Source organism: Lepisosteus oculatus, chromosome 7 (assembly GCF_040954835.1).
Source record: "Lepisosteus oculatus isolate fLepOcu1 chromosome 7, fLepOcu1.hap2, whole genome shotgun sequence".
Taxonomy (NCBI): Eukaryota; Metazoa; Chordata; class Actinopteri; order Semionotiformes; family Lepisosteidae; genus Lepisosteus; species Lepisosteus oculatus.
In genome coordinates this window covers 27,757,452-27,784,193 of record NC_090702.1, presented here as the reverse complement: position 1 = coordinate 27,784,193, position 26,742 = coordinate 27,757,452, and positions in this window count along the sequence as shown.

Sequence of the window (26,742 nt, the reverse complement as noted above, 5' to 3'; positions counted from 1 at the left end):
ATAATTTGTTCCTAACTGCACTTTGAGTTTTCGGACACTTTTGGCCACTTTTCAATAAATTGCCCCATTCACTGATTTTATCCCAAAACTGAGCCAGATGAAAAGTGTGAAGAATACCTGTTCTAAGGGGTTAAATCTCTTCATTTTGTCATTTAAAGTGCAGCTAGAAGTGTAACATTGAGCAAAATTCTATGGTTCTTTTAACCCTAACCCTAGCCAGGCATTAAAAGCATGTCGATGTATGTACCATTTGACAGCATTTTTCACCTGAATGAAAAGTTGCCTAAAGAAGACAGATTTTTAAAGAATATACATTTCCAAGAGGTTTAGAAAACCGTTTGGGTTGTTTGAGACTCATATTTTTGGGTTTGAGGAAAAAATTCAAATCTCATGATTGGAGGACTTCTGAGACACCCTGCAGGAATATACACTTTTCAACCTTAGCTAGGGTTAGGGTTTGCGATCCCACACGACGTAGAAGTTTTTTACTGTCAGTGCTGCATTCCGGGCCCCCAGTTATCTTTAGGATGAGTGATAATTTGCTCCTATCTGCACTTTTAGTTTTAGGACACTTTTGGCCACCTTTCAATAAATTGCCCCATTCATTGATTTTATCCCAAAAGTGAGCCAGATGAAAGGTGTGAAGAATACCTGTTCTAAGGGTGTAAACTCTCTTCATTTTGTCATTTAAAGTGCAGCTAGAAGTGTAACTTTGGGCAAAATTCTATGGTTCTTTTAACCCTAACCCTAGCCAGGCATTAAAAGCATGTCGATGTATGTACCATTTGACAGCATTTTTCACCTCAATGAAAAGTTGCCTAAAGAAGACAGATTATTAAAGAAGATACATTTCCAAAAGGTTTTGAAAACTGTTTGGGTTGTTTGAGACTCATATTTTTGGGTTTGAGGAAAGAATTCAAATCTCATGATTGGAGGGCTTCTGAGACACCCTGCAGGAATGTACACTTTTCAACCCTAGCTAGGGTTAGGGATAGCGATCCCACACGACATAGAAGTTTTTTACTGTCAGTGCTGCATTCCGGGCCCCCAGTTAACTTTAGGATGAGTGATAATTTGTTCCTAACTGCACTTTTAGTTTTCGGACACTTTTGGCCACTTTTCAATAAATTGCCCCATTCACTGATTTTATCCCAAAACTGAGCCAGATGAAAAGTGTGAAGAATACCTGTTCTAAGGGGTAAACTCTCTTCATTTTGTCATTTAATATGCAGCTAGAAGTGTAACATTGAGCAAAATTCTATGGTTCTTTTAACCTAACCCTAGCCAGGCATTAAAAGCATGTTGATGTATGTACCATTTGACAGCATTTTTCACCTCAATGAAAATTTGCCTAAAGAAGACAGATTATTAAAGAAGATACATTTCCAAGAGGTTTTGAAAACCGATTGGGTTGTTTGAGACTCATATTTTTGGGTTTGAGGAAAAAATTCAAATTTCATGATTTGAGGGCTTCTGAGACACCCTGCAGGAATGTACACTTTTCAACCCTAGCTAGGGTTAGGGTTAGCGATCCCACTTGACGTAGAAGTTTTTTTCCTGTCAGTGCTGCATTCCGGGCCCCCAGTTAACTTTAGGATGAGTGATAATTTGTTCCTAACTGCACTTTGAGTTTTCGGACACTTTTGGCCACTTTTCAATAAATTGCCCCATTCACTGATTTTATCCCAAAACTGAGCCAGATGAAAAGTGTGAAGAATACCTGTTCTAAGGGGTTAAATCTCTTCATTTTGTCATTTAAAGTGCAGCTAGAAGTGTAACATTGAGCAAAATTCTATGGTTCTTTTAACCCTAACCCTAGCCAGGCATTAAAAGCATGTCGATGTATGTACCATTTGACAGCATTTTTCACCTGAATGAAAAGTTGCCTAAAGAAGACAGATTTTTAAAGAATATACATTTCCAAGAGGTTTAGAAAACCGTTTGGGTTGTTTGAGACTCATATTTTTGGGTTTGAGGAAAAAATTCAAATCTCATGATTGGAGGGCTTCTGAGACACCCTGCAGGAATATACACTTTTCAACCTTAGCTAGGGTTAGGGTTTGCGATCCCACACGACGTAGAAGTTTTTTACTGTCAGTGCTGCATTCCGGGCCCCCAGTTATCTTTAGGATGAGTGATAATTTGCTCCTATCTGCACTTTTAGTTTTAGGACACTTTTGGCCACCTTTCAATAAATTGCCCCATTCATTGATTTTATCCCAAAAGTGAGCCAGATGAAAGGTGTGAAGAATACCTGTTCTAAGGGGTAAACTCTCTTCATTTTGTCATTTAAAGTGCAGCTAGAAGTGTAACTTTGGGCAAAATTCTATGGTTCTTTTAACCCTAACCCTAGCCAGGCATCAAAAGCATGCCGATGTATTTACCATTTGACAGCATTTTTCACCTCAAAGACAATTTGCCTTAAGAAGACAGATTATTAAAGAAGATACATTTCCAAGAGGTTTTGAAAACCGATTGGGTTGTTTGAGACTCATATTTTTGGGTTTGAGGAAAGAATTCAAATCTCATGATTGGAGGGCTTCTGAGACACCCTGCAGGAATATACACTTTTCAACCTTAGCTAGGGTTAGGGTTTGCGATCCCACACGACGTAGAAGTTTTTTACTGTCAGTGCTGCATTCCGGGCCCCCAGTTAACTTTAGGATGAGTGATAATTTGTTCCTATCTGCACTTTTAGTTTTCGGACACTTTTGGCCACCTTTCAATAAATTGCCCCATTCATTGATTTTATCCTAAAAGTGAGCCAGATGAAAGGTGTGAAGAATACCTGTTCTAATGGGTAAACTCTCTTCATTTTGTCATTTAAAGTGCAGCTAGAAGTGTAACTTTGGGCAAAATTCTATGGTTCTTTTAACCCTAACCCTAGCCAGGCATTAAAAGCATGTCGATGTATGTACCATTTGACAGCATTTTTCACCTCAATGAAAAGTTGCCTAAAGAAGACAGATTTTTAAAGAAGATACATTTCCAAGAGGTTTTGAAAACCGTTTGGGTTGTTTGAGACTCATATTTTTGGGTTTGAGGAAAAAATTCAAATCTCATGATTGGAGGGCTTCTGAGACAACTTGCAGGAATGTACACTTTTCAACCCTAGCTAAGGTTAGGGATAGCGATCCCACACGACGTAGAAGTTTTTTACTGTCAGTGCTGCATTCCGGGCCCCAGTTATCTTTAGGATGAGTGATAATTTGCTCCTGTCTGCACTTTTAGTTTTAGGACACTTTTGGCCACCTTTCAATAAATTGCCCCATTCATTGATTTTATCCCAAAAGTGAGCCAGATGAAAAGTGTGAAGAATACCTGTTCTAAGGGGTAAACTCTCTTCATTTTGTCATTTAAAGTGCAGCTAGAAGTGTAACATTGAGCAAAATTCTATGGTTCTTTTAACCCTAACCCTAGCCAGGCATTAAAAGCATGTCGATGTATGTACCATTTGACAGCATTTTTCACCTCAATGAAAAGTTGCCTAAAGAAGACAGATTATTAAAGAAGATACATTTCCAAAAGGTTTTGAAAACTGTTTGGGTTGTTTGAGACTCATATTTTTAGGTTTGAGGAAAGAATTCAAATCTCATGATTGGAGGGCTTCTGAGACACCCTGCAGGAATGTACACTTTTCAACCCTAGCTAGGGTTAGGGATAGCGATCCCACACGACTTAGAAGTTTTTTACTGTCAGTGCTGCATTCCGGGCCCCCAGTTAACTTTAGGATGAGTGATAATTTGTTCCTAACTGCACTTTTAGTTTTCGGACACTTTTGGCCACTTTTCAATATATTGCCCCATTCACTGATTTTATCCCAAAACTGAGCCAGATGAAAAGTGTGAAGAATACCTGTTCTAAGGGGTAAACTCTCTTCATTTTGTCATTTAAAGTGCAGCTAGAAGTGTAACATTGAGCAAAATTCTATGGTTCTTTTAACCCTAACCCTAGCCAGGCATTAAAAGCATGTCGATGTATGTACCATTTGACAGCATTTTTCACCTCAATGAAAAGTTGCCTAAAGAAGACAGATTTTTAAAGAAAATACATTTCCAAGAGGTTTAGAAAACCGTTTGGGTTGTTTGAGACTCATATTTTTGGGTTTGAGGAAAAAATTCAAATCTCATGATTGGAGGGCTTCTGAGACACCCTGCAGGAATGTACACTTTTCAACCCTAGCTAGGGTTAGGGATAGCGATCCCACACGACGTAGAAGTTTTTTACTGTCAGTGCTGCATTCCGGGCCCCCAGTTATCTTTAGGATGAGTGATAATTTGCTCCTATCTGCACTTTTAGTTTTAGGACACTTTTGGCCACCTTTCAATAAATTGCCCCATTCATTGATTTTATCCCAAAAGTGAGCCAGATGAAAGGTGTGAAGAATACCTGTTCTAAGGGTGTAAACTCTCTTCATTTTGTCATTTAAAGTGCAGCTAGAAGTGTAACTTTGGGCAAAATTCTATGGTTCTTTTAACCCTAACCCTAGCCAGGCATTAAAAGCATGTCGATGTATGTACCATTTGACAGCATTTTTCACCTCAATGAAAAGTTGCCTAAAGAAGACAGATTATTAAAGAAGATACATTTCCAAAAGGTTTTGAAAACTGTTTGGGTTGTTTGAGACTCATATTTTTGGGTTTGAGGAAAGAATTCAAATCTCATGATTGGAGGGCTTCTGAGACACCCTGCAGGAATGTACACTTTTCAACCCTAGCTAGGGTTAGGGATAGCGATCCCACACGACGTAGAAGTTTTTTACTGTCAGTGCTGCATTCCGGGCCCCCAGTTAACTTTAGGATGAGTCATAATTTGTTCCTAACTGCACTTTTAGTTTTCGGACACTTTTGGCCACTTTTCAATAAATTGCCCCATTCACTGATTTTATCCCAAAACTGAGCCAGATGAAAAGTGTGAAGAATACCTGTTCTAAGGGGTAAACTCTCTTCATTTTGTCATTTAATATGCAGCTAGAAGTGTAACATTGAGCAAAATTCTATGGTTCTTTTAACCCTAACCCTAGCCAGGCATTAAAAGCATGTTGATGTATGTACCATTTGACAGCATTTTTCACCTCAATGAAAATTTGCCTAAAGAAGACAGATTATTAAAGAAGATACATTTCCAAGAGGTTTTGAAAACCGATTGGGTTGTTTGAGACTCATATTTTTGGGTTTGAGGAAAAAATTCAAATTTCATGATTTGAGGGCTTCTGAGACACCCTGCAGGAATGTACACTTTTCAACCCTAGCTAGGGTTAGGGTTAGCGATCCCACTTGACGTAGAAGTTTTTTTCCTGTCAGTGCTGCATTCCGGGCCCCCAGTTAACTTTAAGATGAGTGATAATTTGTTCCTAACTGCACTTTGAGTTTTCGGACACTTTTGGCCACTTTTCAATAAATTGCCCCATTCACTGATTTTATCCCAAAACTGAGCCAGATGAAAAGTGTGAAGAATACCTGTTCTAAGGGGTTAAATCTCTTCATTTTGTCATTTAAAGTGCAGCTAGAAGTGTTACATTGAGCAAAATTCTATGGTTCTTTTAACCCTAACCCTAGCCAGGCATTAAAAGCATGTCGATGTATGTACCATTTGACAGCATTTTTCACCTGAATGAAAAGTTGCCTAAAGAAGACAGATTTTTAAAGAATATACATTTCCAAGAGGTTTAGAAAACCGTTTGGGTTGTTTGAGACTCATATTTTTGGGTTTGAGGAAAAAATTCAAATCTCATGATTGGAGGGCTTCTGAGACACCCTGCAGGAATATACACTTTTCAACCTTAGCTAGGGTTAAGGTTTGCGATCCCACACGACGTAGAAGTTTTTTACTGTCAGTGCTGCATTCCGGGCCCCCAGTTATCTTTAGGATGAGTGATAATTTGCTCCTATCTGCACTTTTAGTTTTAGGACATTTTTGGCCACCTTTCAATAAATTGCCCCATTCATTGATTTTATCCCAAAAGTGAGCCAGATGAAAGGTGTGAAGAATACCTGTTCTAAGGGGTAAACTCTCTTCATTTTGTCATTTAAAGTGCAGCTAGAAGTGTAACTTTGGGCAAAATTCTATGGTTCTTTTAACCCTAACCCTAGCCAGGCATCAAAAGCTTGCCGATGTATGTACCATTTGACAGCATTTTTCACCTCAATGAAAATTTGCCTAAAGAAGACAGATTTTTAAAGAAGATACATTTCTAAGAGGTTTTGAAAACCGATTGGGTTGTTTGAGACTCATATTTTTGGGTTTGAGGAAAAAATTCAAATCTCATGATTGGAGGGCTTCTGAGACACCCTGCAGGAATGTACACTTTTCAACCCTAGCTAGGGTTAGGGATAGCGATCCCACACGACGTAGAAGTTTTTTACTGTCAGTGCTGCATTCCGGGCCCCCAGTTATCTTTAGGATGAGTGATAATTTGCTCCTATCTGCACTTTTAGTTTTAGGACACTTTTGGCCACCTTTCAATAAATTGCCCCATTCACTGATTTTATCCCAAAAGTGAACCAGATGAAAAGTGTGAAGAATACCAGTTCTAAGGGGTAAACTCTCTTCATTTTGTTATTTAAAGTGCAGCTAGAAGTGTAACTTTGGGCAAAATTCTATGGTTCTTTTAACCCTAACCCTAGCCAGGCATTAAAAGCATGTCGATGTATGTACCATTTGACAGCATTTTTCACCTCAATGAAAATTTGCCTAAAGAAGACAGATTATTAAAGAAGATACATTTCCAAGAGGTTTTGAAAACCGATTGGGTTGTTTTAGACTCATATTTTTGGGTTTGAGGAAAAAATTCAAATTTCATGATTTGAGGGCTTCTGAGACACCATGCAGGAATGTACACTTTTCAACCATATCTAGGGTTAGGGTTAGCGATCCCACTTGACGTAGAAGTTTTTTTCCTGTCAGTGCTGCATTCCGGGCCCCCAGTTAACTTTAGGATGAGTGATAATTTGTTCCTAACTGCACTTTTAGTTTTCGGACACTTTTGGCCACTTTTCAATAAATTGCCCCATTCATTGATTTTATCCTAAAAGTGAGCCAGATGAAAGGTGTGAAGAATACCTGTTCTAAGGGGTAAACTCTCTTCATTTTGTCATTTAAAGTGCAGCTAGAAGTGTAACTTTGGGCAAAATTCTATGGTTCTTTTAACCCTAACCCTAGCCAGGCATTAAAAGCATGTCGATGTATGTACCATTTGACAGCATTTTTCACCTCAATGAAAAGTTGCCTAAAGAAGACAGATTTTTAAAGAAGATAGATTTCCAAGAGGTTTTGAAAACCGTTTGGGTTGTTTGAGACTCATATTTTTGGGTTTGAGGAAAAAATTCAAATCTCATGATTGGAGGGCTTCTGAGACAACCTGCAGGAATGTACACTTCTCAACCCTAGCTAGGGTTAGGGATAGCGATCCCACACGACGTAGAAGTTTTTTACTGTCAGTGCTGCATTCCGGGCCCCCAGTTATCTTTAGGATGAGTGATAATTTGTTCCTAACTGCACTTTTAGTTTTCGGACACTTTTGGCCACTTTTCAATAAATTGCCCCATTCACTGATTTTATCCCAAAACTGAGCCAGATGAAAAGTGTGAAGAATACCTGTTCTAAGGGGTAAACTCTCTTCATTTTGTCATTTAAAGTGAAGCTAGAAGTATAACTTTGGGCAAAATTCTATGGTTCTTTTAACCCTAACCCTAGCCAGGCATTAAAAGCATGCCGATGTATGAACCATTTGACAGCATTTTTCACCTCAATGAAAATTTGCCTTTAGAAGTCAGATTATTAAAGAAGATACATTTCCAAGAGGTTTTGAAAACTGTTTGGGTTGTTTGAGACTCATGTTTTTGGGTTTGAGAAAAAAAATCAAATTTCATGATTGGAGGGCTTCTGAGACACCCTGCAGGAATGTACTCTTTTCAACCCTAGCAAGGGTTAGGTTAGCGATCCCACACGACGTAGAAGTTTTTTACTGTCAGTGCTGCATTCCGGGCCCCCAGTTAACTTTAGGATGAGTGATAATTTGCTCCTATCTGCACTTTTAGTTTTCTGACACTTTTGGCCACCTTTCAATAAATTGCCCCATTCACTGATTTTATCCCAAAAGTGAGCCATATGAAAAGTGTGAAGAATACCAGTTCTAAGGGGTAAACTCTCTTCATTTTGTCATTTAAAGTGCAGCTAGAAGTGTAACTTTGGGCAAAATTCTATGGTTCTTTTAACCCTAACCCTAGCCAGGCAACAAAAGCTTGCCGATGTATGTACCATTTGACAGCATTTTTCACCTCAATGAAAATTTGCCTAAAGAAGACAGATTATTAAAGAAGATACATTTCCAAGAGGTTTTGAAAACCGATTGGGTTGTTTGAGACTCATATTTTTGGGTTTGAGGAAAAAATTCAAATTTCATGATTTGAGGGCTTCTGAGACACCCTGCAGGAATGTACACTTTTCAACCCTAGCTAGGGTTAGGGTTAGCGATCCCACTTGACGTAGAAGTTTTTTTCCTGTCAGTGCTGCATTCCGGGCCCCCAGTTAACTTTAGGATGAGTGATAATTTGTTCCTAACTGCACTTTTAGTTTTCGGACACTTTTGGCCACTTTTCAATAAATTGCCCCATTCACTGATTTTATCCCAAAACTGAGCCAGATGAAAAGTGTGAAGAATACCTGTTCTAAGGGGTTAAATCTCTTCATTTTGTCATTTAAAGTGCAGCTATAAGTGTAACATTGAGCAAAATTCTATGGTTCTTTTAACCCTAACCCTAGCCAGGCATCAAAAGCTTGCCGATGTATGTACCATTTGACAGCATTTTTCACCTCAATGAAAATTTGCCTAAAGAAGACAGATTATTAAAGAAGATACATTTCCAAGAGGTTTTGAAAACCGATTGGGTTGTTTGAGACTCATATTTTTGGGTTTGAGGAAAAAATTCAAATCTCATGATTGGAGGGCTTCTGAGACACCCTGCAGGAATGTACACTTTTCAACCCTAGCTAGGGTTAGGGTTAGCGATCCCACACGACGTAGAAGTTTTTTACTGTCAGTGCTGCATTCCAGGCCCCCAGTTAACTTTAGGATGAGTGATAATTTGTTCCTATCTGCACTTTTAGTTTTCGGACACTTTTGGCCACCTTTCAATAAATTGCCCCATTCATTGATTTTATCCTAAAAGTGAGCCAGATGAAAGGTGTGAAGAATACCTGTTCTAAGGGGTAAACTCTCTTCATTTTGTCATTTAAAGTGCAGCTAGAAGTGTAACTTTGGGCAAAATTCTATGGTTCTTTTAACCCTAACCCTAGCCAGGCATTAAAAGCATGTCGATGTATGTACCATTTGACAGCATTTTTCACCTCAATGAAAAGTTGCCTAAAGAAGACAGATTTTTAAAGAAGATACATTTCCAAGAGGTTTTGAAAACCGTTTGGGTTGTTTGAGACTCATATTTTTGGGTTTGAGGAAAAAATTCAAAACTCATGATTGGAGGGCTTCTGAGACAACCTGCAGGAATGTACACTTTTCAACCCTAGCTAAGGTTAGGGATAGCGATCCCACACGACGTAGAAGTTTTTTACTGTCAGTGCTGCATTCCGGGCCCCCAGTTATCTTTAGGATGAGTGATAATTTGCTCCTATCTGCACTTTTAGTTTTAGGACACTTTTGGCCACCTTTCAATAAATTGCCCCATTCATTGATTTTATCCCAAAAGTGAGCCAGATGAAAAGTGTGAAGAATACCCGTTCTAAGGTGTAAACTCTCTTCATTTTGTCATTTAAAGTGCAGCTAGAAGTGTAACATTGAGCAAAATTCTATGGTTCTTTTAACCCTAACCCTAGCCAGGCATTAAAAGCATGTCGATGTATGTACCATTTGACAGCATTTTTCACCTCAATGAAAAGTTGCCTAAAGAAGACAGATTATTAAAGAAGATACATTTCCAAAAGGTTTTGAAAACTGTTTGGGTTGTTTGAGACTCATATTTTTAGGTTTGAGGAAAGAATTCAAATCTCATGATTGGAGGGCTTCTGAGACACCCTGCAGGAATGTACACTTTTCAACCCTAGCTAGGTTTAGGGATAGCGATCCCACACGACGTAGAAGTTTTTTACTGTCATTGCTGCATTCCGGGCCCCCAGTTATCTTTAGGATGAGTGATAATTTGCTCCTATCTGCACTTTTAGTTTTAGGACACTTTTGGCCACCTTTCAATAAATTGCCCCATTCATTGATTTTATCCCAAAAGTGAGCCAGATGAAAGGTGTGAAGAATACCTGTTCTAAGGGGGTAAACTCTCTTCATTTTGTCATTTAAAGTGCAGCTAGAAGTGTAACTTTGGGCAAAATTCTATGGTTCTTTTAACCCTAACCCTAGCCAGGCATTAAAAGCATGTCGATGTATGTACCATTTGACAGCATTTTTCACCTCAATGAAAAGTTGCCTAATGAAGACAGATTATTAAAGAAGATACATTTTAAAAGGTTTTGAAAACTGTTTGGGTTGTTTGAGACTCATATTTTTGGGTTTGAGGAAAGAATTCAAATCTCATGATTGGAGGGCTTCTGAGACACCCTGCAGGAATGTACACTTTTCAACCCTAGCTAGGGTTAGGGATAGCGATCCCACACGACGTAGAAGTTTTTTACTGTCAGTGCTGCATTCCGTCCCCCAGTTAACTTTAGGATGAGTGATAATTTGTTCCTAACTGCACTTTTAGTTTTCGGACACTTTTGGCCACTTTTCAATAAATTGCCCCATTCACTGATTTTATCCCAAAACTGAGCCAGATGAAAAGTGTGAAGAATACCTGTTCTAAGGGGTAAACTCTCTTCATTTTGTCATTTAATATGCAGCTAGAAGTGCAACATTGAGCAAAATTCTATGGTTCTTTTAACCCTAACCCTAGCCAGGCATTAAAAGCATGTTGATGTATGTACCATTTGACAGCATTTTTCACCTCAATGAAAATTTGCCTAAAGAAGACAGATTATTAAAGAAGATACATTTCCAAGAGGTTTTGAAAACCGATTGGGTTGTTTGAGACTCATATTTTTGGGTTTGAGGAAAAAATTCAAATTTCATGATTTGAGGGCTTCTGAGACACCCTGCAGGAATGTACACTTTTCAACCCTAGCTAGGGTTAGGGTTAGCGATTCCACTTGACGTAGAAGTTTTTTTCCTGTCAGTGCTGCATTCCGGGCCCCCAGTTAACTTTAGGATGAGTGATAATTTGTTCCTAACTGCACTTTTAGTTTTCGGACACTTTTGGCCACTTTTCAATAAATTGCCCCATTCACTGATTTTATCCCAAAACTGAGCCAGATGAAAAGTGTGAAGAATACCTGTTCTAAGGGGTTAAATCTCTTCATTTTGTCATTTAAAGTGCAGCTAGAAGTGTAACATTGAGCAAAATTCTATGGTTCTTTTAACCCTAACCCTAGCCAGGCATTAAAAGCATGTCGATGTATGTACCATTTGACAGCATTTTTCACCTGAATGAAAAGTTGCCTAAAGAAGACAGATTTTTAAAGAATATACATTTCCAAGAGGTTTTGAAAACCGATTGGGTTGTTTGAGACTCATATTTTTGGGTTTGAGGAAAAAATTCAAATCTCATGATTGGAGGGCTTCTGAGACACCCTGCAGGAATGTACACTTTTCAACCCTAGCTAGGGTTAGGGATAGCGATCCCACACGACGTAGAAGTTTTTTACTGTCAGTGCTGCATTCCGGGCCCCCAGTTATCTTTAGGATGAGTGATAATTTGCTCCTATCTGCACTTTTAGTTTTAGGACACTTTTGGCCACCTTTCAATAAATTGCCCCATTCATTGATTTTATCCCAAAAGTGAGCCAGATGAAAAGTGTGAAGAATACCTGTTCTAAGGGGTAAACTCTCTTCATTTTGTCATTTATAGTGCAGCTAGAAGTGTAACATTGAGCTAAATTCTATGGTTCTTTTAACCCTAACCCTAGCCAGGCATTAAAAGCATGTCGATATATGTACCATTTGACAGCATTTTTCACCTCAATTAAAATTTGCCTAAAGAAGACAGATTATTAAAGAAGATACATTTCCAAGAGGTTTTGAAAACCGATTGGGTTGTTTGAGACTCATATTTTTGGGTTTGAGGAAAAAATTCAAATCTCATGATTGGAGGGCTTCTGAGACACCCTGCAGGAATGTACACTTTTCAACCCTAGCTAGGGTTAGGGTTAGCGATCCCACACGACGTAGAAGTTTTTTTCCTGTCAGTGCTGCATTCCAGGCCCCCAGTTAACTTTAGGATGAGTGATAATTTGTTCCTATCTGCACTTTTAGTTTTCGGACACTTTTGGCCACCTTTCAATAAATTGCCCCATTCATTGATTTTATCCTAAAAGTGAGCCAGATGAAAGGTGTGAAGAATACCTGTTCTAAGGGGTAAACTCTCTTCATTTTGTCATTTAAAGTGCAGCTAGAAGTGTAACTTTGGGCAAAATTCTATGGTTCTTTTAACCCTAACCCTAGCCAGGCATTAAAAGCATGTCGATGTATGAACCATTTGACAGCATTTTTCACCTCAATGAAAAGTTGCCTAAAGAAGACAGATTTTTAAAGAAGATACATTTCCAAGAGGTTTTGAAAACCGTTTGGGTTGTTTGAGACTCATATTTTTGGGTTTGAGGAAAAAATTCAAATCTCATGATTGGAGGGCTTCTGAGACAACCTGCAGGAATGTACACTTTTCAACCCTAGCTAAGGTTAGGGATAGCGATCCCACACGACGTAGAAGTTTTTTACTGTCAGTGCTGCATTCCGGGCCCCCAGTTATCTTTAGGATGAGTGATAATTTGCTCCTATCTGCACTTTTAGTTTTAGGACACTTTTGGCCACCTTTCAATAAATTGCCCCATTCATTGATTTTATCCCAAAAGTGAGCCAGATGAAAAGTGTGAAGAATACCTGTTCAAAGGGGTAAACTCTCTTCATTTTGTCATTTAAAGTGCAGCTAGAAGTGTAACATTGAGCAAAATTCTATGGTTCTTTTAACCCTAACCCTAGCCAGGCATTAAAAGCATGTCGATGTATGTACCATTTGACAGCATTTTTCACCTCAATGAAAAGTTGCCTAAAGAAGACAGATTATTAAAGAAGATACATTTCCAAAAGGTTTTGAAAACTGTTTGGGTTGTTTGAGACTCATATTTTTAGGTTTGAGGAAAGAATTCAAATCTCATGATTGGAGGGCTTCTGAGACACCCTGCAGGAATGTACACTTTTCAACCCTAGCTAGGGTTAGGGATAGCGATCCCACACGACTTAGAAGTTTTTTACTGTCAGTGCTGCATTCCGGGCCCCCAGTTAACTTTAGGATGAGTGATAATTTGTTCCTAACTGCACTTTTAGTTTTCGGACACTTTTGGCCACTTTTCAATAAATTGCCCCATTCACTGATTTTATCCCAAAACTGAGCCAGATGAAAAGTGTGAAGAATACCTGTTCTAAGGGGTAAACTCTCTTCATTTTGTCATTTAAAGTGCAGCTAGAAGTGTAACATTGAGCAAAATTCTATGGTTCTTTTAACCCTAACCCTAGCCAGGCATTAAAAGCATGTCGATGTATGTACCATTTGACAGCATTTTTCACCTCAATGAAAAGTTGCCTAAAGAAGACAGATTTTTAAAGAAAATACATTTCCAAGAGGTTTAGAAAACCGTTTGGGTTGTTTGAGACTCATATTTTTGGGTTTGAGGAAAAAATTCAAATCTCATGATTGGAGGGCTTCTGAGACACCCTGCAGGAATGTACACTTTTCAACCCTAGCTAGGGTTAGGGATAGCGATCCCACACGACGTAGAAGTTTTTTACTGTCAGTGCTGCATTCCGGGCCCCCAGTTATCTTTAGGATGAGTGATAATTTGCTCCTATCTGCACTTTTAGTTTTAGGACACTTTTGGCCACCTTTCAATAAATTGCCCCATTCATTGATTTTATCCCAAAAGTGAGCCAGATGAAAGGTGTGAAGAATACCTGTTCTAAGGGGGTAAACTCTCTTCATTTTGTCATTTAAAGTGCAGCTAGAAGTGTAACTTTGGGCAAAATTCTATGGTTCTTTTAACCCTAACCCTAGCCAGGCATTAAAAGCATGTCGATGTATGTACCATTTGACAGCATTTTTCACCTCAATGAAAAGTTGCCTAAAGAAGACAGATTATTAAAGAAGATACATTTCCAAAAGGTTTTGAAAACTGTTTGGGTTGTTTGAGACTCATATTTTTGGGTTTGAGGAAAGAATTCAAATCTCATGATTGGAGGGCTTCTGAGACACCCTGCAGGAATGTACACTTTTCAACCCTAGCTAGGGTTAGGGATAGCGATCCCACACGACGTAGAAGTTTTTTACTGTCAGTGCTGCATTCCGGGCCCCCAGTTAACTTTAGGATGAGTGATAATTTGTTCCTAACTGCACTTTTAGTTTTCGGACACTTTTGGCCACTTTTCAATAAATTGCCCCATTCACTGATTTTATCCCAAAACTGAGCCAGATGAAAAGTGTGAAGAATACCTGTTCTAAGGGGTAAACTCTCTTCATTTTGTCATTTAATATGCAGCTAGAAGTGCAACATTGAGCAAAATTCTATGGTTCTTTTAACCCTAACCCTAGCCAGGCATTAAAAGCATGTCGATGTATGTACCATTTGACAGCATTTTTCACCTCAATGAAAATTTGCCTAAAGAAGACAGATTATTAAAGAAGGTACATTTCCAAGAGGTTTTGAAAACCGATTGGGTTGTTTGAGACTCATATTTTTGGGTTTGAGGAAAAAATTCAAATTTCATGATTTGAGGGCTTCTGAGACACCCTGCAGGAATGTACACTTTTCAACCCTAGCTAGGGTTAGGGTTAGCGATCCCACTTGACGTAGAAGTTTTTTTCCTGTCAGTGCTGCATTCCGGGCCCCCAGTTAACTTTAGGATGAGTGATAATTTGTTCCTAACTGCACTTTTAGTTTTCGGACACTTTTGGCCACTTTTCAATAAATTGCCCCATTCACTGATTTTATCCCAAAACTGAGCCAGATGAAAAGTGTGAAGAATACCTGTTCTAAGGGGTTAAATCTCTTCATTTTGTCATTTAAAGTGCAGCTAGAAGTGTAACATTGAGCAAAATTCTATGGTTCTTTTAACCCTAACCCTAGCCAGGCATTAAAAGCATGTCGATGTATGTACCATTTGACAGCATTTTTCACCTGAATGAAAAGTTGCCTAAAGAAGACAGATTTTTAAAGAATATACATTTCCAAGAGGTTTTGAAAACTGTTTGGGTTGTTTGAGACTCATATTTTTAGGTTTGAGGAAAGAATTCAAATCTCATGATTGGAGGGCTTCTGAGACACCCTGCAGGAATGTACACTTTTCAACCCTATCTAGGGTTAGGGATAGCGATCCCACACGACTTAGAAGTTTTTTACTGTCAGTGCTGCATTCCGGGCCCCCAGTTAACTTTAGGATGAGTGATAATTTGCTCCTATCTGCACTTTTAGTTTTAGGACACTTTTGGCCACCTTTCAATAAATTGCCCCATTCATTGATTTTATCCCAAAAGTGAGCCAGATGAAAGGTGTGAAGAATACCTGTTCTAAGGGGGTAAACTCTCTTCATTTTGTCATTTAAAGTGCAGCTAGAAGTGTAACTTTGGGCAAAATTCTATGGTTCTTTTAACCCTAACCCTAGCCAGGCATTAAAAGCATGTCGATGTATGTACCATTTGACAGCATTTTTCACCTCAATGAAAAGTTGCCTAAAGAAGAAAGATTATTAAAGAAGATACATTTCCAAAAGGTTTTGAAAACTGTTTGGGTTGTTTGAGACTCATATTTTTGGGTTTGAGGAAAGAATTCAAATCTCATGATTGGAGGGCTTCTGAGACACCCTGCAGGAATGTACACTTTTCAACCCTAGCCAGGGTTAGGGATAGCGATCCCACACGACGTAGAAGTTTTTTACTGTCAGTGCTGCATTCCGGGCCCCCAGTTAACTTTAGGATGAGTGATAATTTGTTCCTAACTGCACTTTTAGTTTTCGGACACTTTTGGCCACTTTTCAATAAATTGCCCCATTCACTGATTTTATCCCAAAACTGAGCCAGATGAAAAGTGTGAAGAATACCTGTTCTAAGGGGTAAACTCTCTTCATTTTGTCATTTAATATGCAGCTAGAAGTGCAACATTGAGCAAAATTCTATGGTTCTTTTAACCCTAACCCTAGCCAGGCATTAAAAGCATGTCGATGTATGTACCATTTGACAGCATTTTTCACCTCAATGAAAATTTGCCTAAAGAAGATAGATTATTAAAGAAGATACATTTCCAAGAGGTTTTGAAAACCGATTGGGTTGTTTGAGACTCATATTTTTGGGTTTGAGGAAAAAATTCAAATTTCATGATTTGAGGGCTTCTGAGACACCCTGCAGGAATGTACACTTTTCAACCCTAGCTAGGGTTAGGGATAGCGATCCCACTTGACGTAGAAGTTTTTTTCCTGTCAGTGCTGCATTCCGGGCCCCCAGTTAACTTTAGGATGAGTGATAATTTGTTCCTAACTGCACTTTTAGTTTTCGGACACTTTTGGCCACTTTTCAATAAATTGCCCCATTCACTGATTTTATCCCAAAACTGAGCCAGATGAAAAGTGTGAAGAATACCTGTTCTAAGGGGTTAAATCTCTTCATTTTGTCATTTAAAGTGCAGCTAGAATTGTAACATTGAGCAAAATTCTATGGTTCTTTTAACCCTAACCCTAGCCAGGCATTAAAAGCATGTCGATGTATGTACCATTTGACAGCATTTTTCACCTGAATGAAAAGTTGCCTAAAGAAGACAGATTTTTAAAGAATATACATTTCCAAGAGGTTTTGAAAACCGATTGGGTTGTTTGAGACTCATATTTTTGGGTTTGAGGAAAAAATTCAAATCTCATGATTGGAGGGCTTCTGAGACACCCTGCAGGAATGTACACTTTTCAACCCTAGCTAGGGTTAGGGATAGCGATCCCACACGATGTAGAAGTTTTTTACTGTCAGTGCTGCATTCCGGGCCCCCAGTTATCTTTAGGATGAGTGATAATTTGCTCCTATCTGCACTTTTAGTTTTAGGACACTTTTGGCCTCCTTTCAATAAATTGCCCCATTCATTGATTTTATCCCAAAAGTGAGCCAGATGAAAAGTGTGAAGTATACCTGTTCTAAGGGGTAAACTCTCTTCATTTTGTCATTTATAGTGCAGCTAGAAGTGTAACATTGAGCTAAATTCTATGGTTCTTTTAACCCTAACCCTAGCCAGGCATCAAAAGCTTGCCGATGTATGTACCATTTGACAGCATTTTTCACGTCAATGAAAATTTGCCTAAAGAAGACAGATTATTAAAGAAGATTCATTTCCAAGAGGTTTTGAAAACCGTTTGGGTTGTTTGAGACCCATATTTTTGGGTTTGAGGAAAAAATTCAAATCTCATGATTGGAGGGCTTCTGAGACACCCTGCAGGAATGTACACTTTTCAACCCTAGCTAGGGTTAGAGTAAGCCATCCCACACGACATAGAAATTTTTTACTGTCAGTGCTGCATTCCGGGCCCCCAGTTAACTTTAGGATGAATAATAATTCGCTCCTATCTGTTCTTTTAGTTTTCTGACACTTTTGGCCACCTTTCAATAAATTGCCCCAATCACTGATTTTATCCCAAAAGTGAGCCAGATGAAAAGTGTGAAGAATACCAGTTCTAAGGGGTAAACTCTCTTCATTTTGTCATTTAAAGTGCAGCTAGAAGTGTAACTTTGGGCAAAATTCTATGGTTCTTTTAACCCTAACCCTAGCCAGGCATCAAAAGCTTGCCGATGTATGTACCATTTGACAGCATTTTTCACTTCAATGAAAATTTGCCTAAAGAAGACAGATTATTAAAGAAGATTCATTTCCAAGAGGTTTTGAAAACCGTTTGGGTTGTTTGAGACCCATATTTTTGGGTTTGAGGAAAAAATTCAAATCTCATGATTGGAGGGCTTCTGAGACACCCTGCAGGAATGTACACTTTTCAACCCTAGCTAGGGTTAGGGTTAGCGATCCCACACGACGTAGAAATTTTTTACTGTCAGTGCTGCATTCCGGGCCCCAGTTAACTTTAGGATGAGTGATAATTTGCTCCTATCTGCACTTTTAGTTTTTGGACACTTTTGGCCACCTTTCAATAAATTGCCCCATTCACTGATTTTATCCCAAAAGTGAGCCAGATGAAAGGTGTGAAGAATACCTGTTCCAAGGGGTAAACTCTCTTCATTTTGTCATTTAAAGTGCAGCTAGAAGTGTAACTTTGGGCAAAATTCTATGGTTCTTTTAACCCTAACCCTAGCCAGGCATTAAAAGTATGCCGATGTATGTACCATTTGACAGCATTTTTCACCTCAATGAAAAGTTGCCTAAAGAAGACAGATTTTTAAAGAAGATACATTTCCAAGAGGTTTTGAAAACCGTTTGGGTTGTTTGAGACTCATATTTTTGGGTTTGAGGAAAAAATTCAAATCTCATGATTGGAGGGCTTCTGAGACACCCTGCAGGAAGGTACACTTTTCAACCCTAGCAAGGGTTAGGGTTAGCGATCCCACACGACGTAGAAGTTTTTTACTGTCAGTGCTGCATTCCGGGCCCCCAGTTAACTTTAGGATGAGTGATAATTTGTTCCTATCTGCACTTTTAGTTTTCGGACACTTTTGACCACTTTTCAATAAATTGCCCCTTTCACTGATTTTATCCCAAAACTGAGCCAGATGAAAAGTGTGAAGAATACCTGTTCCAAGGGGTAAACTCTCTTCATTTTGTCATTTAAAGTGCAGCTAGAAGTGTAACTTTGGGCAAAATTCTATGGTTCTTTTAACCCTAACCCTAGCCAGGCATTAAAAGTATGCCGATGTATGTACCATTTGACAGCATTTTTCACCTCAATGAAAAGTTGCCTAAAGAAGACAGATTTTTAAAGAAGATACATTTCCAAGAGGTTTTGAAAACCGTTTGGGTTGTTTGAGACTCATATTTTTGGGTTTGAGGAAAAAAATCAAATTTCATGATTGGAGGGCTTCTGAGACACCCTGCAGGAATGTACACTTTACAACCCTAGCAAGGGTTAGGGTTAGCGATCCCACACGACGTAGAAGTTTTTTACTGTCAGTGCTGCATTCCGGGCCCCCAGTTAACTTTAGGATGAGTGATAATTTGTTCCTATCTGCACTTTTAGTTTTCGGACACTTTTGGCCACTTTTCAATAAATTGCCCCATTCACTGATTTTATCCCAAAACTGAGCCAGATGAAAAGTGTGAAGAATACCTGTTCTAAGGGGTAAACTCTTTTCATTTTGTCATTTAAAGTGCAGCTTGAAGTGTAACTTTGGGCAAAATTCTATGGTTCTTTTAACCCTAACCCTAGCCAGGCATCCAAAGCTTACCGATGTATGTACCTTTTGACAGCATTTTTCACCTCAATGAAAAGTTGCCTAAAGAAGACAGATTACTAATGAAGATACATATCCAAGAGGTTTTGAAAACCGTTTGGGTTGTTTGAGACTCATATTTTTGGGTTTGAGGAAAAAATTCAAATCTCATGATTGGAGGGCTTCTGAGACACCCTGCAGGAATGTACACTTTTCAGCCCTAGCTAGGGTTAGGGTTAGCGATCCCACACGACGTAGAAGTTTTTTACTGTCAGTGCTGCATTCCGGGCCCCCAGTTAACTTTAGGATGAGTGATAATTTGTTCCTATCTGCACTTTTAGTTTTCGGACACTTTTGGCCACTTTTCAATAAATTGCCCCATTCACTGATTTTATCCCAAAACTGAGCCAGATGTAAAGTGTGAAGAATACCTGTTCTAAGGGGTAAACTCTTTTCATTATGTCATTTAAAGTGCAGCTAGAAGTGTAACTTTGGGCAAAATTCTATGGTTCTTTTAACCCTAACCCTAGCCAGGCATCCAAAGCTTACCGATGTATGTACCTTTTGACAGCATTTTTCACCTCAATGAAAAGTTGCCTTAAGAAGACAGATTACTAATGAAGATACATATCCAAGAGGTTTTGAAAACCGTTTGGGTTGTTTGAGACTCATATTTTTGGGTTTGAGGAAAAAATTCAAATCTCATGATTGGAGGGCTTCTGAGACACTCTGCAGGAATGTACACTTTTCAACCCTAGCTAGGGTTAGGGTTAGCCATCCCACACGACATAGAAATTTTTTACTGTCAGTGCTGCATTCCGGGCCCCCAGTTAACTTTAGGATGAATGATAATTCGCTCCTATCTGTTCTTTTAGTTTTCTGACACTTTTGGCCACCTTTCAATAAATTGCCCCAATAACTGATTTTATCCCAAAAGTGAGCCAGATGAAAAGTGTGAAGAATACCAGTTCTAAGGGGTAAACTCTCTTCATTTTGTCATTTAAAGTGCAGCTAGAAGTGTAACTTTGGGCAAAATTCTATGGTTCTTTTAACCCTAACCCTAGCCAGGCATCAAAAGCTTGCCGATGTATGTACCATTTGACAGCATTTTTCACTTCAATGAAAAGTTGCCTAAAGAAGACAGATTATTAAAGAAGATTCATTTCCAAGAGGTTTTGAAAACCGTTTGGGTTGTTTGAGACCCATATTTTTGGGTTTGAGGAAAAAATTCAAATCTCATGATTGGAGGGCTTCTGAGACACCCTGCAGGAAGGTACACTTTTCAACCCTAGCTAGGGTTAGGGTTAGCGATCCCACACGACGTAGAAGTTTTTTACTGTCAGTGCTGCATTCCGGGCCCCCAGTTAACTTTAGGATGAGTGATAATTTGTTCCTATCTGCACTTTTATTTTTCGGACACTTTTGGCCACTTTTTAATAAATTGCCCCATTCACTGATTTTATCCCAAAACTGAGCCAGATGAAAAGTGTGAAGAATACCTGTTCTAAGGGGTAAACTCTCTTCATTTTGTCATTTAAAGTGAAGCTAGAAGTGTAACTTTGGGCAAAATTCTATGGTTCTTTTAACCCTAACCCTAGCCAGGCATTAAAAGCATGCCGATGTATGAACCATTTGACAGCATTTTTCACCTCAATGAAAATTTGCCTTTAGAAGTCAGATTATTAAAGAAGATACATTTCCAAGAGGTTTTGAAAACTGTTTGGGTTGTTTGAGACTCATATTTTTGGGTTTGAGGAAAAAATTCAAATCTCATGATTGGAGGGCTTCTGAGACACCCTGCAGGAAGGTACACTTTTCAACCCTAGCTAGGGTTAGGGTTAGCGATCCCACACGACGTAGAAATTTTTTACTGTCAGTGCTGCATTCCGGGCCCCCAGTTAACTTTAGGATGAGTGATAATTTGTTCCTATCTGCACTTTTAGTTTTCTGATACTTTTGGCCACTTCTTAATAAATTGCCCCATTCACTGATTTTATCCCAAAACTGAGCCAGATGAAAAGTGTGAAGAATACCTGTTCTAAGGGGTAAACTCTTTTCATTTTGTCATTTAAAGTGCAGCTTGAAGTGTAACTTTGGGCAAAATTCTATGGTTCTTTTAACCCTAACCCTAGCCAGGCATCCAAAGCTTACCGATGTATGTACCTTTTGACAGCATTTTTCACCTCAATGAAAAGTTGCCTAAAGAAGACAGATTACTAATGAAGATACATATCCAAGAGGTTTTGAAAACCGTTTGGGTTGTTTGAGACTCATATTTTTGGGTTTGAGGAAAAAATTCAAATCTCATGATTGGAGGGCTTCTGAGACACCCTGCAGGAATGTACACTTTTCAGCCCTAGCTAGGGTTAGGGTTAGCGATCCCACACGACGTAGAAGTTTTTTACTGTCAGTGCTGCATTCCGGGCCCCCAGTTAACTTTAGGATGAGTGATAATTTGTTCCTATCTGCACTTTTAGTTTTCGGACACTTTTGGCCACTTTTCAATAAATTGCCCCATTCACTGATTTTATCCCAAAACTGAGCCAGATGTAAAGTGTGAAGAATACCTGTTCTAAGGGGTAAACTCTTTTCATTATGTCATTTAAAGTGCAGCTAGAAGTGTAACTTTGGGCAAAATTCTATGGTTCTTTTAACCCTAACCCTAGCCAGGCATCCAAAGCTTACCGATGTATGTACCTTTTGACAGCATTTTTCACCTCAATGAAAAGTTGCCTTAAGAAGACAGATTACTAATGAAGATACATATCCAAGAGGTTTTGAAAACCGTTTGGGTTGTTTGAGACTCATATTTTTGGGTTTGAGGAAAAAATTCAAATCTCATGATTGGAGGGCTTCTGAGACACTCTGCAGGAATGTACACTTTTCAACCCTAGCTAGGGTTAGGGTTAGCCATCCCACACGACATAGAAATTTTTTACTGTCAGTGCTGCATTCCGGGCCCCCAGTTAACTTTAGGATGAATGATAATTCGCTCCTATCTGTTCTTTTAGTTTTCTGACACTTTTGGCCACCTTTCAATAAATTGCCCCAATAACTGATTTTATCCCAAAAGTGAGCCAGATGAAAAGTGTGAAGAATACCAGTTCTAAGGGGTAAACTCTCTTCATTTTGTCATTTAAAGTGCAGCTAGAAGTGTAACTTTGGGCAAAATTCTATGGTTCTTTTAACCCTAACCCTAGCCAGGCATCAAAAGCTTGCCGATGTATGTACCATTTGACAGCATTTTTCACTTCAATGAAAAGTTGCCTAAAGAAGACAGATTATTAAAGAAGATTCATTTCCAAGAGGTTTTGAAAACCGTTTGGGTTGTTTGAGACCCATATTTTTGGGTTTGAGGAAAAAATTCAAATCTCATGATTGGAGGGCTTCTGAGACACCCTGCAGGAAGGTACACTTTTCAACCCTAGCTAGGGTTAGGGTTAGCGATCCCACACGACGTAGAAGTTTTTTACTGTCAGTGCTGCATTCCGGGCCCCCAGTTAACTTTAGGATGAGTGATAATTTGTTCCTATCTGCACTTTTATTTTTCGGACACTTTTGGCCACTTTTTAATAAATTGCCCCATTCACTGATTTTATCCCAAAACTGAGCCAGATGAAAAGTGTGAAGAATACCTGTTCTAAGGGGTAAACTCTCTTCATTTTGTCATTTAAAGTGAAGCTAGAAGTGTAACTTTGGGCAAAATTCTATGGTTCTTTTAACCCTAACCCTAGCCAGGCATTAAAAGCATGCCGATGTATGAACCATTTGACAGCATTTTTCACCTCAATGAAAATTTGCCTTTAGAAGTCAGATTATTAAAGAAGATACATTTCCAAGAGGTTTTGAAAACTGTTTGGGTTGTTTGAGACTCATATTTTTGGGTTTGAGGAAAAAATTCAAATCTCATGATTGGAGGGCTTCTGAGACACCCTGCAGGAAGGTACACTTTTCAACCCTAGCTAGGGTTAGGGTTAGCGATCCCACACGACGTAGAAATTTTTTACTGTCAGTGCTGCATTCCGGGCCCCCAGTTAACTTTAGGATGAGTGATAATTTGTTCCTATCTGCACTTTTAGTTTTCTGATACTTTTGGCCACTTCTTAATAAATTGCCCCATTCACTGATTTTATCCCAAAACTGAGCCAGATGAAAAGTGTGAAGAATACCTGTTCTAAGGGGTAAACTCTCTTCATTTTGTCATTTAAAGTGAAGCTAGAAGTGTAACTTTGGGCAAAATTCTATGGTTCTTTTAACCCTAACCCTAGCCAGGCATTAAAAGCATGCCGATGTATGAACCATTTGACAGCATTTTTCACCTCAATGAAAATTTGCCTTTAGAAGTCAGATTATTAAAGAAGATACATTTCCAAGAGGTTTTGAAAACTGTTTGGGTTGTTTGAGACTCATATTTTTGGGTTTGAGGAAAATAATCAAATTTCATGATTGGAGGGCTTCTGAGACACCCTGCAGGAATGTACACTTTTCAACCCTAGCAAGGGTTAGGGTTAGCGATCCCACACGACGTAGAAGTTTTTTACTGTCAGTGCTGCATTCCGGGCCCCCAGTTAACTTTAGGATGAGTGATAATTTGTTCCTATCTGCGCTTTTAGTTTTCGGACACTTTTGGCCACTTTTCAATAAATTGCCCCATTCACTGATTTTATCCCAAAAGTGAGCCAGATGAAAGGTGTGAAGAATACCTGTTCCAAGGTGTAAACTCTCTTCATTTTGTCATTTAAAGTGCAGCTAGAAGTGTAACTTTGGGCAAAATTCTATGGTTCTTTTAACCCTAACCCTAGCCAGGCATCCAAAGCTTACCGATGTATGTACCTTTTGACAGCATTTTTCACCTCAATGAAAAGTTGCCTAAAGAAGACAGATTACTAATGAAGATACATATCCAAGAGGTTTTGAAAACCGTTTGAGTTGTTTGAGACTCATATTTTTGGGTTTGAGGAAAAAATTCAAATCTCATGATTGGAGGGCTTCTGAGACACCCTGCAGGAAGGTACACTTTTCAACCCTAGCTAGGGTTAGGGTTAGCGATCCCACATGACGTAGAAATGTTTTACTGTCAGTGCTGCATTCCGGGCCCCCAGTTAACTTTAGGATGAGTGATAATTTGTTCCTATCTGCACTTTTATTTTTCGTACACTTTTGGCCACTTTTTAATAAATTGCCCCATTCACTGATTTTATCCCAAAACTGAGCCAGATGAAAAGTGTGAAGAATACCTGTTCCAAGGGGTAAACTCTCTTCATTTTGTCATTTAAAGTGAAGCTAGAAGTGTAACTTTGGGCAAAATTCTATGGTTCTTTTAACCCTAACCCTAGCCAGGCATTAAAAGCATGCCGATGTATGAACCATTTGACAGCATTTTTCACCTCAATGAAAATTTGCCTTTAGAAGTCAGATTATTAAAGAAGATACATTTCCAAGAGGTTTTGAAAACTGTTTGGGTTGTTTGAGACTCATATTTTTGGGTTTGAGGAAAAAAATCAAATTTCATGATTGGAGGGCTTCTGAGACACCCTGCAGGAATGTACACTTTTCAACCCTAGCAAGGGTTAGGGTTAGCGATCCCACACGACGTAGAAGTTTTTTACTGTCAGTGCTGCATTCCGGGCCCCCAGTTAACTTTAGGATGAGTGATAATTTGCTCCTATCTGCACTTTTAGTTTTCGGACACTTTTGGCCACCTTTCAATAAATTGCCCCATTCATTGATTTTATCCCAAAAGTGAGGCATATGAAAAGTGTGAAGAATACCAGTTCTAAGGGGTAAACTCTCTTCATTTTGTCATTTAAAGTGCAGCTAGAAGTGTAACTTTGGGCAAAATTCTATGGTTCTTTTAACCCTAACCCTAGCCAGGCATCAAAAGCTTGCCGTTGTATGTACCATTTGACAGCATTTTTCACGTCAATGAAAATTTGCCTAAAGAAGACAGATTATTAACGAAGATACATTTCCAAGAGGTGTTGAAAACCGTTTGGGTTGTTTGAGACCCATATTTTTGGGTTTGAGGAAAAAATTCAAATCTCATGATTGGAGGGCTTCTGAGACACCCTGCAGGAATGTACACTTTTCAACCCTAGCTAGGGTTAGAGTTAGCCATCCCACACGACATAGAAATTTTTTACTGTCAGTGCTGCATTCCGGGCCCCCAGTTAACTTTAGGATGAATGATAATTCGCTCCTATCTGTTCTTTTAGTTTTCTGACACTTTTGGCCACCTTTCAATAAATTGCCCCAATCACTGATTTTATCCCAAAAGTGAGCCAGATGAAAAGTGTGAAGAATACCAGTTCTAAGGGGTAAACTCTCTTCATTTTGTCATTTAAAGTGCAGCTAGAAGTGTAACTTTGGGCAAAATTCTATGGTTCTTTTAACCCTAACCCTAGCCAGGCATCAAAAGCTTGCCGATGTATGTACCATTTGACAGCATTTTTCACTTCAATGAAAATTTGCCTAAAGAAGACAGATTATTAAAGAAGATTCATTTCCAAGAGGTTTTGAAAACCGTTTGGGTTGTTTGAGACCCATATTTTTGGGTTTGAGGAAAAAATTCAAATCTCATGATTGGAGGGCTTCTGAGACACCCTGCAGGAATGTACACTTTTCAACCCTAGCTAGGGTTAGGGTTAGCGATCCCACACGACGTAGAAATTTTTTACTGTCAGTGCTGCATTCCGGGCCCCAGTTAACTTTAGGATGAGTGATAATTTGCTCCTATCTGCACTTTTAGTTTTTGGACACTTTTGGCCACCTTTCAATAAATTGCCCCATTCACTGATTTTATCCCAAAAGTGAGCCAGATGAAAAGTGTGAAGAATACCTGTTCCAAGGGGTAAACTCTCTTCATTTTGTCATTTAAAGTGCAGCTAGAAGTGTAACTTTGGGCAAAATTCTATGGTTCTTTTAACCCTAACCCTAGCCAGGCATTAAAAGTATGCCGATGTATGTACCATTTGACAGCATTTTTCACCTCAATGAAAAGTTGCCTAAAAAAGACAGATTTTTAAAGAAGATACATTTCCAAGAGGTTTTGAAAACCGTTTGGGTTGTTTGAGACTCATATTTTTGGGTTTGAGGAAAAAATTCAAATCTCATGATTGGAGGGCTTCTGAGACACCCTGCAGGAAGGTACACTTTTCAACCCTAGCAAGGGTTAGGGTTAGCGATCCCACACGACGTAGAAGTTTTTTACTGTCAGTGCTGCATTCCGGGCCCCCAGTTAACTTTAGGATGAGTGATAATTTGTTCCTATCTGCACTTTTAGTTTTCGGAC